This window comes from Corvus brachyrhynchos, unplaced genomic scaffold (genome assembly GCF_000691975.1).
Source record: "Corvus brachyrhynchos isolate BGI_N302 unplaced genomic scaffold, ASM69197v1 scaffold136, whole genome shotgun sequence".
In the NCBI taxonomy this organism is placed as follows: Eukaryota; Metazoa; Chordata; class Aves; order Passeriformes; family Corvidae; genus Corvus; species Corvus brachyrhynchos.
In genome coordinates, this window is record NW_008239080.1 from 1,828,030 (window position 1) to 1,838,667 (window position 10,638).

Here is a 10,638-nt window from a genome sequence, read left to right on the forward strand (position 1 = left end):
CTGAATAATTAACACACAGATTTCATAGGTAAAGTGCCTTGGAAACCCCAGGGATGAAAAGTACTATGGAGAAGTACTACTCTGACAGTTAGGGTGAATTTATGTTGAACGCAGACATGATCTCAGTTCAATTCCTGCTTCTTTTGGACCCTTCCCAAGTAGTTACAGGTAATTTATTTAGACTCAGGTCTTTGTGTCTGGTCCCTGTAATAGACCACTGCCCTCATGAATGTGTTCTTCACAGAAGCAGTCAGGAAGATGAAATAAGATCCCTTATAGCCAAGAAGCTAACAGAAAACTCCCCCAAGCAAGAAGCAGCAGATGATGCACTCAAATTTATTTTTCTTTTTTGCCAAAAAACAAGACATTATACACACATATATATGTACATGGAACTAAGAATTTATTATTAGGCCAGTGGATGCTTTAAAAACCCAATCAAAATACACCAAACATTCATTATTAGTCCAGTTGCAGGAATACCGACACTCATTGTCCATATTGATTGAAAAAGTTAAAAAAAATGCTTCTTTAACACACTTACATAAGAAAAGCCTACAAATATGGATCTTTTTCCTTGGGTGTCATGCTTATCCTTCCACTGTATCTTGACCAATGCAGGCTGACAACTTCCTGCCTTCTGGAGTGGAGGGGCAGAATGTGTTGTGATGAAGTGCCAGCATCCTGCTGTCCTCAGCAGGAGGAGAGTGATACTCATGGTGGGGCTTTCTTCTCCTCAGCAGTTTCCTTCTCCTGATCTGCCAACTGCAGCCTAGCAGTGGGCCCCAGCCACACACAAATGGCTATGGTTTGTCAGGCAGTGGCTGGGGGAGAGGGGCTCTGTGTGTGTCACCTCCACCCCAGCAGGGCTACCCCCAGGGCTGAAGCTGGAGCAGGGGAGGCAGCAGTCACTAGCCCCAGAACCAGGCTTAAACCAGCAACACTCTGATCAGGGTCTCCTTCTTTCTCTCTATTTTATGTTATTCTCTAGCTTTTTGCTAGTAGACTTGGTACTGAGCCGCAGATTTGTGATTAATTCAGGTTTTGCAGATCTAAGCTTATACTTCTGGCCAGTCTCTTGTTTGGCAGCAGCAATGTTTATTTCATTGTCCTACTTAAATACTGTCAAGATTTGCTTGAAAAGCACAAGCACTGCTTAGGTAGTTAACAATATATGACAAGTGATATCCATAACATAAAAACTAAAGATCATGTTTCTAACATGAACAGTTCAGTTCCTGTCACCCCCAAAATAAAAGTTGCTTACAGGTAGTGATCATGTCCTTTGTCTAGGGAAAACTTCAGTGGAATACAAAACTCATCAGGAGCTTTCATTTGACAGCTGGGTGCATTACAGGGAGCCAGGCTGGACAGGAGGCCACTGAAATAGCTGTAGAGCCTCAAAGCCTCACCTGTGCTTGCAGCAGGTCTCACACGAGGGAAAGGCTCTGGTTATCTTTGAGCTTTGCTGTCACAGTGCAGGAAGGTGGGATACAAAGATGCTGCTAAGAACACTGGGCCTGATGAGAAGCACTGGCCAGTGCTGCCCCTGAGGGTCCAACTCCAGGGACATTATCAGATGCTCCAAAGGCACTCCTGCCAACAAGTGTTATCACCTGAGCTTACCCTTCTACTTATTTCCTACAATAGGATTGACACAGCCCTTTATACCATGTTAACATTCAAAATTCTCTCTTTGCCCTTTCTAGCCTAAGAAAAAAACCCTTTGTTCCATGTATAGGGTGTGTTTTCTCCTATCCTCAAGATTTTGAATGTAACAATATGCATCTTAAATTGCCTTTCCTGGAAACTTCACTGACTTGGAAACTGTGTTTTGAAGAGAGGTGCTTAATTAGTTTCTTCCAAATTAGGAAAAACAGATAATTTAAAGGTTTGTCTGCTTCATGGCAGAGAAAGACCTAACTAGGTTTCCTCCTTCATATATTCAATGTTGCATATAAGGCACTCATCCAGGATGCAGAAGACTTGGTTCTACTTTCTCAAGGAAAAGGATTTCAATTCCATCTCTTCTCAGTCCCATCTCCTTGGAGAATGTCTCACTGCTGAACTGTTGGGGGATGAGAAAAGGAATTCAATTTTCTGCCCTAGAAGTTCTGACACTGACATAAAGTACTCGAATCCTTGTGCCTCCTAGTGGATCCTACCTGCTTTTCACAGCTCCCTGTATATGGGAGAAGGCCTAGCTTTGACTTCTGCACCTGAATGGGTAATATGTTTATAGAACATTCATCATGAAATTAATAGAGACAGCTATAGACACATAAAGAGGTAGTTATTTTTAGTATGCTTATTAGAAATATGTAATAAACATCAGAAATCACAAACCTGAATCAATGGAAATCAGTCCCAGGTGTGTATATATGTATATATATATATGGTGTGTAAAAGAACCTCCATCCATTTTTCTTGATCTACATGATACTAATTTCATAAATTACATGTATTCTGGTATCAACAATTTTCTGTGACCAAATAAAAAGGGATTAAACTGAAAACAGATAATTTAAATTATTGATTTCTCTTCATTGTTAATCTTGCTAGAGCAGATTAATGACTTTGGTAACTGGTAGAATGTTCAGAGCCCTGGAATTCTGTGTTTTGGGTGGAAAAAAATACACTGATGGATATAAAAAAAAATGAGCGAAACCTGAACAATCAAATGAGATTTAATAACAAAATTTACTCATTTTCCTGTGCAAATAGTTATATTGATTTTTACAAGACTACTATGAAATGAAACTAGTAATTGTAGCTGTCAATTTCTAGAGGATTAATCTCTTCCTGCAACAGAGAACTGTCCTTTCTCCTCCTGTGTTATGCAGTTAAATAACATCCATTTCTAATGGGTTGTTTTTTCTGCAAAGAATTATTTCTGACTTACTTGTACATTTATAGTAAGGGTAGGTTTAGATGAGATACTGGGAAGAAATTCTTTACTGGGAGGGTGGTAGGGCACTAGAACAGGTTGCTCAAAGAAGTTGTGGATGCCTCATCCCTGGAAGTGTTCAAGGCCAGGTTGGATGGGGCTTTGAGCAACGTGATCCTAGTGGAAGGTGTCCCTGCCTATGGCAGGGGGTTAGGACGAGATGATCTGTAAGATCCCTTCCCACCCAAAGCATTCTGTTGTATTCTGTTCACAGTGCTGATGCTCTGGGCTTACAGACTGACGGTCTGTCCTAGCTTCTTAAGATAGCACCATGACAGATGTCTGAGCTCTGTAAGAGTGTCCTCTTGTAAATGCTATTTCTGTCCCTTGTTGCTTACAGCTATTCCATAACTGTATCTCATGTGCTTTTGAACTTCTATTGTTAAAGAAAAGAGAAACAAATGAACCAGACAACTACAAACCCTGATGTCTGGCTTCGACAGTGTGCCACACTTCAGGAGTAATTCTGATGAAAACAGTAATTGAAAAGTTGGAGGTGAAAAGGGGTAAAATCCAAAATGAGGTAGATTAAGCTGCACTGGCAGCAGCAGGGGTTGTGGTGGGGCCCCTGTGAGGAGAGGCTGGGGCTGCTGGGTATGACTGAGCCTGCAGCTGAGATGCTGGTGCCTTAGGGAAAGGCAAGGGCAAAAAGAAAGGGCAAAAAGTGCCCCAGGGAAAGGAGGAGGGAACATGAGGTCGGAGGAAGAGGAGATGCTCCATGGCAGAGCAGTTATCCAGGCTGCAGTCCATGAGGTATCCTCTTGCCAAAGCAGATGGATATGGCCTAAAGCAGCTGCAACCCATGCAGAGCCCACACTGGAGCAGAGAACTGACAGGGAAGGAGTAGCTAAGAGAAGCTGTTAGGCTCTGACCCCAAACATCATTCCCCATCCCCCTGTGTGGCTCAGGGTGAAGGAAAGGTGGAAAAGTTGAGAGGGAAGGAAGTAACTAGATTTGGAGTCAGTCTGGGAATGGGGGGCATGGGGGTTAGAGGAAGGGTGTTGTTTTAATGTCCTGTTTTTCACCCTGTCCTGCTGACTCGAGGGGAAGCAAGAGGATGAGTGGCTGGGTGGAGGTTTGGCTGTTAGCCAAGGCTAATCCACCACACAGATTAATCTCATACCTTCCTTTAACAGTACTTTCTTACCTTCAGTAGCTGGAGTCAGAACTTGCTGTCCTGGAAAAGCTCTGTTAATCTCACGTCTCCATCAGTTTGTTGTGACTGTTTGTGGAAATCCAGTTTGAATTCTGAGCAGCAAGGGAAGTGGTTACTGAGACTTTTTTTCATAGAATCATAGGAGGGCTGAAGTTGGGAGGGACCTCTGGAGGTCATCTGGTCCAACATCTCTGCTCAAGCAGCGTCCCCTAGAGCTGCTTGCCCAGAACTGTATGTAGCCAGCTTTTGAATATCTCCAAATATGAGGAGATGCCACAACCTCAGTGGGCAGCCTGATTGGTCACTCTTATGGGAGAATTTTTTCTTTATATCCAGGCAGTACCTCCTGTGTTTCAGTTTGTGCCTATTGCCTCTGGTCCTGTCTCTGGGCACCATAGAAAAGAGCCTGGCTCATCTTCTGTACCCCCTCCCTCCAGGCATTCATATACATGGATGAGATTCCCTGCTGAGGCTCCTCTTCTCCAGGCTGAACATGCACAGCTCTGTGCTTTTCCTCACAGAAGAGATGCTCTGGTCCCTTCATCATCTTTTCAACCCTTTTCTGGACTTTCCATTATGTCTCTCATGTGCAGGGCAGCCCACAACTGGACATAGTATCTCAGCTGTTGTCTCACCTGTGCTGAGTGGAGTGGAAGGATCACCTCCAAGGACCTGCTGGTAGCACTCCTAATGCCGCTCAGACGCCACCAGCCTTCATTGCTGCAAGGGCACATTGCTGGCTTGTGTTCAGTGAGGTGTCCACCATGCCCTCCAAATCCTTTTCTGCAAGGTGGTTTTCCTGCTGGTGGTTCCCCAGCATACACTGGTACCTGGGATTGTTTCATCCTGGCTGGAGGATTTTGTATCTCCCTTTGTTCCTCATGTGGTGACCTCTGTCAGCCCATTTCTCCAGCCTGTTGAGGTCCTTCTGGATGGCAGCACAAACGTTCAGCACTTCTTTTACGGAAAGAAAGAGGATCAAAGCTGTTGGAGCATTCAAAGTAGGCACTTTTCACTGGAGAGGGAACTCTCTGCTAGCCACAGATGGCACAAATCCCATTTGAAGTTCAGTTAGGTAAGGTTTAGAATGTTTTGTTACAAGTTTGTTTTGCCTTTGAAGTAATAAAGTAGTTTTTGTTCGTGCTGGTTATCAAAAGAATAAAATGTTCATCCGGCAAAGGGTCTCTATCACAATTTGCCCAATTGAGTCAGGGAGCTTAAATGAGAAACTCAAGTCTTTACAGAAGTGCAACCAGGAAAAATGTAGACCTGAGAACCACACCCAAAGTGAGTTGCAGACTAAGTATGATGAAGCATAATTCACCTTGCCTTCTAGAATAAGCTGGCAACTTTAGTTAAAGACAAAACCAATATATTTGTGTTTTATTTTGTAAGAATTGTTTGCCTATGGGAAATTGCAAAGGGAATATTGACATGGCAACAAATTAATGTGTTCACCAGCTTGGTGAAGACAATTTCCATAATTAATCAGATAATTCTTAATTTAACACATTTGGTAGACAAATTAAAATGAAAAACGATACAAAATAAGGTGGTTTAAAAGAGTTTTTCTATTATTAGTGCTCCTGGACATTGTGAATTCTTTCTGCTAGAACATGTCAAAGTAAACTAGGGAGCCAGATCTAGACACTGAGCAGTAAATTAGGTACTTGATTCCTGTGGTGTTTGCAATAACTTTATTCTGCCCTGTCAGTGACAAATCCATCTGTTGTAACCAATGTTGCATGAGCCCTGTCTAATCCCATCCTAGTTGGAACACACCAGAAAAGAGTCTCTAATCCGAAGGAGCATCCTTGGTCTTGTAAGTAAATCTGCATAGCTAAAGGAGCTACAGGGTGGTGACAGATTGGCTGTGGAGGCAGCTCTGAGGGGCTGGACAGTGTAGAGGTGACTTGATCCAATCAAGATCCTTGTTTAGGAAATTGCATGCTGCCTTAGAGAGGTGGAATGCTTTCAGGATGGACAAGGACTCTGAAGTAGATAACTCCACTGACAAAGGTAAATTAGAGCAATAAACAGTCATGGTCTGTACTGATTTTGTTTTCAGAGGCAATCTCTAGGTAGTTTAGCTGAGCCCTTGGTTGATGTCAACAGGATGCTTGCAAAGAATAATCATTTCAGCTTTAACATATGTAGACTGGAGTTTCACGTAGTGCGTTAGAAATATGCGGAAGAAACTGAATAAAGATAATTATGGTGGTGAAAGTAGTATCATAGATCTATACATTAGGAGTGATATTTCTGGACTTACGAGACAATTCAGAAATGATCTGCTGAAGATTAAGTGGGGGAATTTATATCTTCATAATATTCTCTAGTATATGATCTCTATCTCTTAGGCTAGGTATATTACAACCTTGTCTTACACCATTTTTTAAATTGGATCACTGCTTGCACTAGAGTTCTAGAATTTACTTGTTCAGAGTCTAGCAGAATGGTGTGAGACGGCCAAAGCAGAATGGCATTAATTTAAAAAAATGGTCCTTGCGTCTCTTGTACTCTCCTTTAGCATGGGAACATATAAACCGGCAGAGGTAAATTTGTTATTACATGTTGTGGGCCAAATTAAAAAGGTCAGGTTCAAAGGTTGCAGTGTAAATGAATCAGATTCTGCAGGAGTAGAAAAGAAATAAAAGTAATAGCAGGTCAGTCTCCCTTGAACCCATTTGTACTCACCTCTCTTTTAAGCTTGGTGAAGCTGGGTTTTAATGAACCATGCACTCTGGTTTTAAAACACTAATGTAAACTCTTCCAGGTTGGATTAGCAGAGCCAGCAAGGTATTAATTTTTAAATGGGATGTTCTGTGTGAAGGAGCTTTCTGCCAAAGTGTATCTTAAAGTCCTACTTAAGATGGAAATCTAAACAAGGTGCTAAAGGAAAAAATGAAATAGAATTGTCAGCTAAATTTTACTAGACAAGATTATAAAATCAAGACTATAATATTACATTAAAGTGGAGTTCTACTCTAAGAATTACTAATAAAACACTAAAGCATTTATTAGGCTCAATTATGCATATCTGAAACCATTTTGTGGAGCTCTTCACTGAACCAGAGTTTTAAATGAATAAGAACGAACAGATGCATTAACTCCCTTGTCCACTTCCTGAGACTTTATTCCACCATTAGGTTTGCTAAACTGAAGTCTTCTATGTTTATTCTACAAGCCTCCTCTCAGAGGATGGATTCGGAGTTGGATATGGTCGTCTCTCAGTCTGCACAAGGGGTGAGACAGCAACAGCAGTGTCAGCATGACACACATGGGCTGTCCTCATGCTTTGTCTCATGCACGCTTGGTTTGTCACACGCTGTTTGCTCTGAGTCATTGTCGAGTTTAGGAAATGGATGGCTGTTTAAAACTAATTTGAAATTTAATGGCCACCATGACAGGGATTAACCCTAAAGAAACTGGTATATTCTTGAGTATACAGAGGATCATATTTAGGAAGGGATTCAGAGTTTCGACAGAAGATTAAATTTTCCCCATGCATAGGCAATTGCATCTCTCAGTTTAAGTCACAAGTTTGCCTTTGTTTTAATTGTGATAAAGAATTTTCTTGTTGGTTCTTTTATGAAGATCACTATGTCCAATTCAGTTTAAAAATTCCTTAACAGTTTTTAATTTGTAGCCATCTGTCAGTGGTCTGGTAATGCATAATGACTATTTTCGGTTCTCAAGCATTAATACATTACTCTGAAGTATCTTTCTCCTAAGCCATATAAGTCATTATAATTTACCCTACATCCATTATGCTTTAATTACCTTATCATCTGTGCAGATTATGGTTCGGTATTAAAAATAAAAGGGAGATTCACAATGTTTGTCAGAAGCAAGTGCCCTTTTTGCATCTTCACCTGCTGTTTATGTTTGCTCCAAATTAGGCTGAGGTTCATAATTGGAAAAATGAAAGAGGTTGTGTGAATGGAAAATCAATTTGGTGCACAGGAACACATGGCACAAAGAATGGTTTCTTATGAGATATTTGTGGGTTTTGCCTTTTTATGTGCCTGTAATTATTTATGCTAATTATAACTAAAATATCTCACCCTTACATGAACATGAGGCTGGCAATTAGACATGACCTCCAAACCCAGAAGCTTGTAAGAAACAAGTTAGAGTTAGAATGCTGCATCCAGGTCTGCATTTGTCCTGGAACAAAGGCAGTGTTCTCACTCCACTCAGAAGCACAGTTTCAATTTAGAGCAAAGGAATTGGCTCTTCTTGTTATCTATCCTGTTATATCATCAGAGGACTTGTTTAAAACTCCTTTTGGATTGAATTTAAGCCAGTTCCTTAGCTGGATAAATTGCCTTGTTTCTGAACCCAGCTGGGCTATGTTCACGCACCAACTGAAGGTCTTGATGGGTTATGAGCAATTGAAAGTATCTGATTACCTAAAATGCAGGATGACGACCCCTCTGTGGTATGGAACGGAGACCCCTGTTGTTTGGGAGCCCTTCTCTCTCGCTTCTGGATGGCAGACTTCCCTGTTTCCTCATTTCCCAGTTCCCACTCTTTGCTTGGGAAGGCATCTCACCCTGAGAATTTAGGCTGTGTCCCTATTTGGTCTAAGAGTCAAGACCAAGAGCATTTTAATGCAAGGTCCGAGCAAAATTCCTGCCATGTAAATTTGAATAATGCATAAAAATATGCTCTAAAGACCTTAAAGACCTAGAAATAAACAACACACTTTTGAGACAATGTTATTATAGGAGATAATATAAAATCTGGTCTTTAGTTGGAGGCCTCCAGGGCCAGATGTGGAAAAATGTCTGCCCCACATAGGGCGAATACAGTTTTATAAGTTTGACAGATTAGCATAATTAACAAGAATTCCCAATTACAAGCACAAGTAATGAGATAATTCCCCCTCTTGGTTCCACCTATTCTGGAGTCCCCCGTTCTTGCTACTAGCTATACTAGCTGTACTTTGTTTATAAGAAAGTATCTCGAGAAGCTGGTTTTAACCTTGGTTCCCAGAGGAGGGAAGATAAGATAGGAGCCTTTGGAATGTGTTTTGTCTTTCTGCCTATCAGGGTAGGAAAAGTAATGTAGTTAGCTAGGAGCAATATAACTATGCAACAGTAATCTACAGAGCTATGAATATATATGAAGGGAATATAAAAGCAAAAATAATTTTGGCATCACAACCGAGTAACCAAGAAGACTCTTCAGAGGAATATTCTTTACTACTTTATTTAGAAAATTAAGGCAATGAAAGTAACTAAGGTAACACAGATCAAACTTTTTTTTTTATTTTGCTTTGGGCAGTGGCACCAAAATTATGGTGTGTTATTCAGGGTAACGCTTTATTTGTGTGGCTCCATCAGTTGTTTTCACTCAATTTTCGCTGATGGGGTGGAGATGCAAAAGAAATATCAAGTAATATCAAGAAGCTAAATTATTCTTTTCCCCGCAACATGTGGAAGCAGCCTTTGACCTCCCAAGTCCTACACTTAAGGGGATGGATAGGTGTTAATTTTAAATTCTTGCCCATTTCACATGCAGTTCACTTCATACTATGACAGTAACTGCTTTACAGCACATGCCCACTGTGTCCTTGCTCACCACATTGTCCTGTCTTTACCGTTCTAATCCTGTGTGTTTTGACTGTTAGTCTGTTTGTTGTTTTTTACTTTTTCTCTCACATGAGTTTGATGTATCTTGATGCAAATGTGAGACAGGAAGGCCACAATCATATCATTTCAGACAGATACTTTGTCAAACAAGGACATGTGGCACATTGTCTGTGGCAAGGGACTGAGGCAGGCCTGTGACATGAAGCTATTGGCACCAATTGTGATTGCCAATGGAATATTTTGGAGAAGAGTTGTTGGGGTCCCTCCCCCCTGCCATGTGGTCCTGGGAGAGGGGCCCTGGGGTGAGGCATGGGGTTTCCCTACTCCCCGGTCAACCTTGTTCCCCATTGGTTGTTTTGCGCTCCCCTGCGCGGGCAAGGACCCTCAGGTCCTGTGATTGCGGCAGTTCCTCGGCAGAGCCCCGGCCATGCAGCTGGAGAAATAAACATCTCTCTGAAACATCTATCAAGAATCGGTCCTTATATTTCTTTTCAACAAACCTCATTGATTGATACGCGTGTTGCAACATCCCCATTGCAACATATGGTAGAGAATTGCGAGCAGAACGATCCCCGATCCCTAAGGACAGCGACTGATTTGTGAGTAAACTCTGGATTTCTCTTCCTGTTTTCATTTTGCTGTTCCATCTCTAAACTATGGAGGAACCGTGGAAAGACTCTTGGCTCTCAGAGCCGCATATGGACATTTATCTTAAACTTGAAAAGATTCTTGAACAATGATTTGTAAATTTTTGCTTAATTCAAGCTCAAAAGGAACTGAAACACTTCCTTTCATGGTTGTTTAAGAACTTTTTCTACGTTTCTTGGGACTTGATTCTTACCAAAGACTTTTGGAAGACCGTTTGGACACAGTTAATTTCTGAGTCAAAATATATGCCGATGGAAGAATATTTTCATGAATATTATTTAATTACC

General features: G+C 41.3%; 1 long non-coding RNA gene across 1 annotated transcript; it reads right to left on the reverse strand.

Annotated features, from left to right (window-relative positions):
- Nucleotides 1-322: 322 nt before the first annotated feature.
- LOC108447937 lies at nt 323-10,018 on the reverse strand. Its single transcript, XR_001863657.1, has 2 exons — nt 4,095-10,018; nt 323-2,068 (listed from the first exon to the last, which is right to left on the reverse strand). It is a non-coding gene; the product is annotated as an uncharacterized LOC108447937 (long non-coding RNA).
- Between the last annotated feature and the right edge of the window lie 620 nt (nt 10,019-10,638).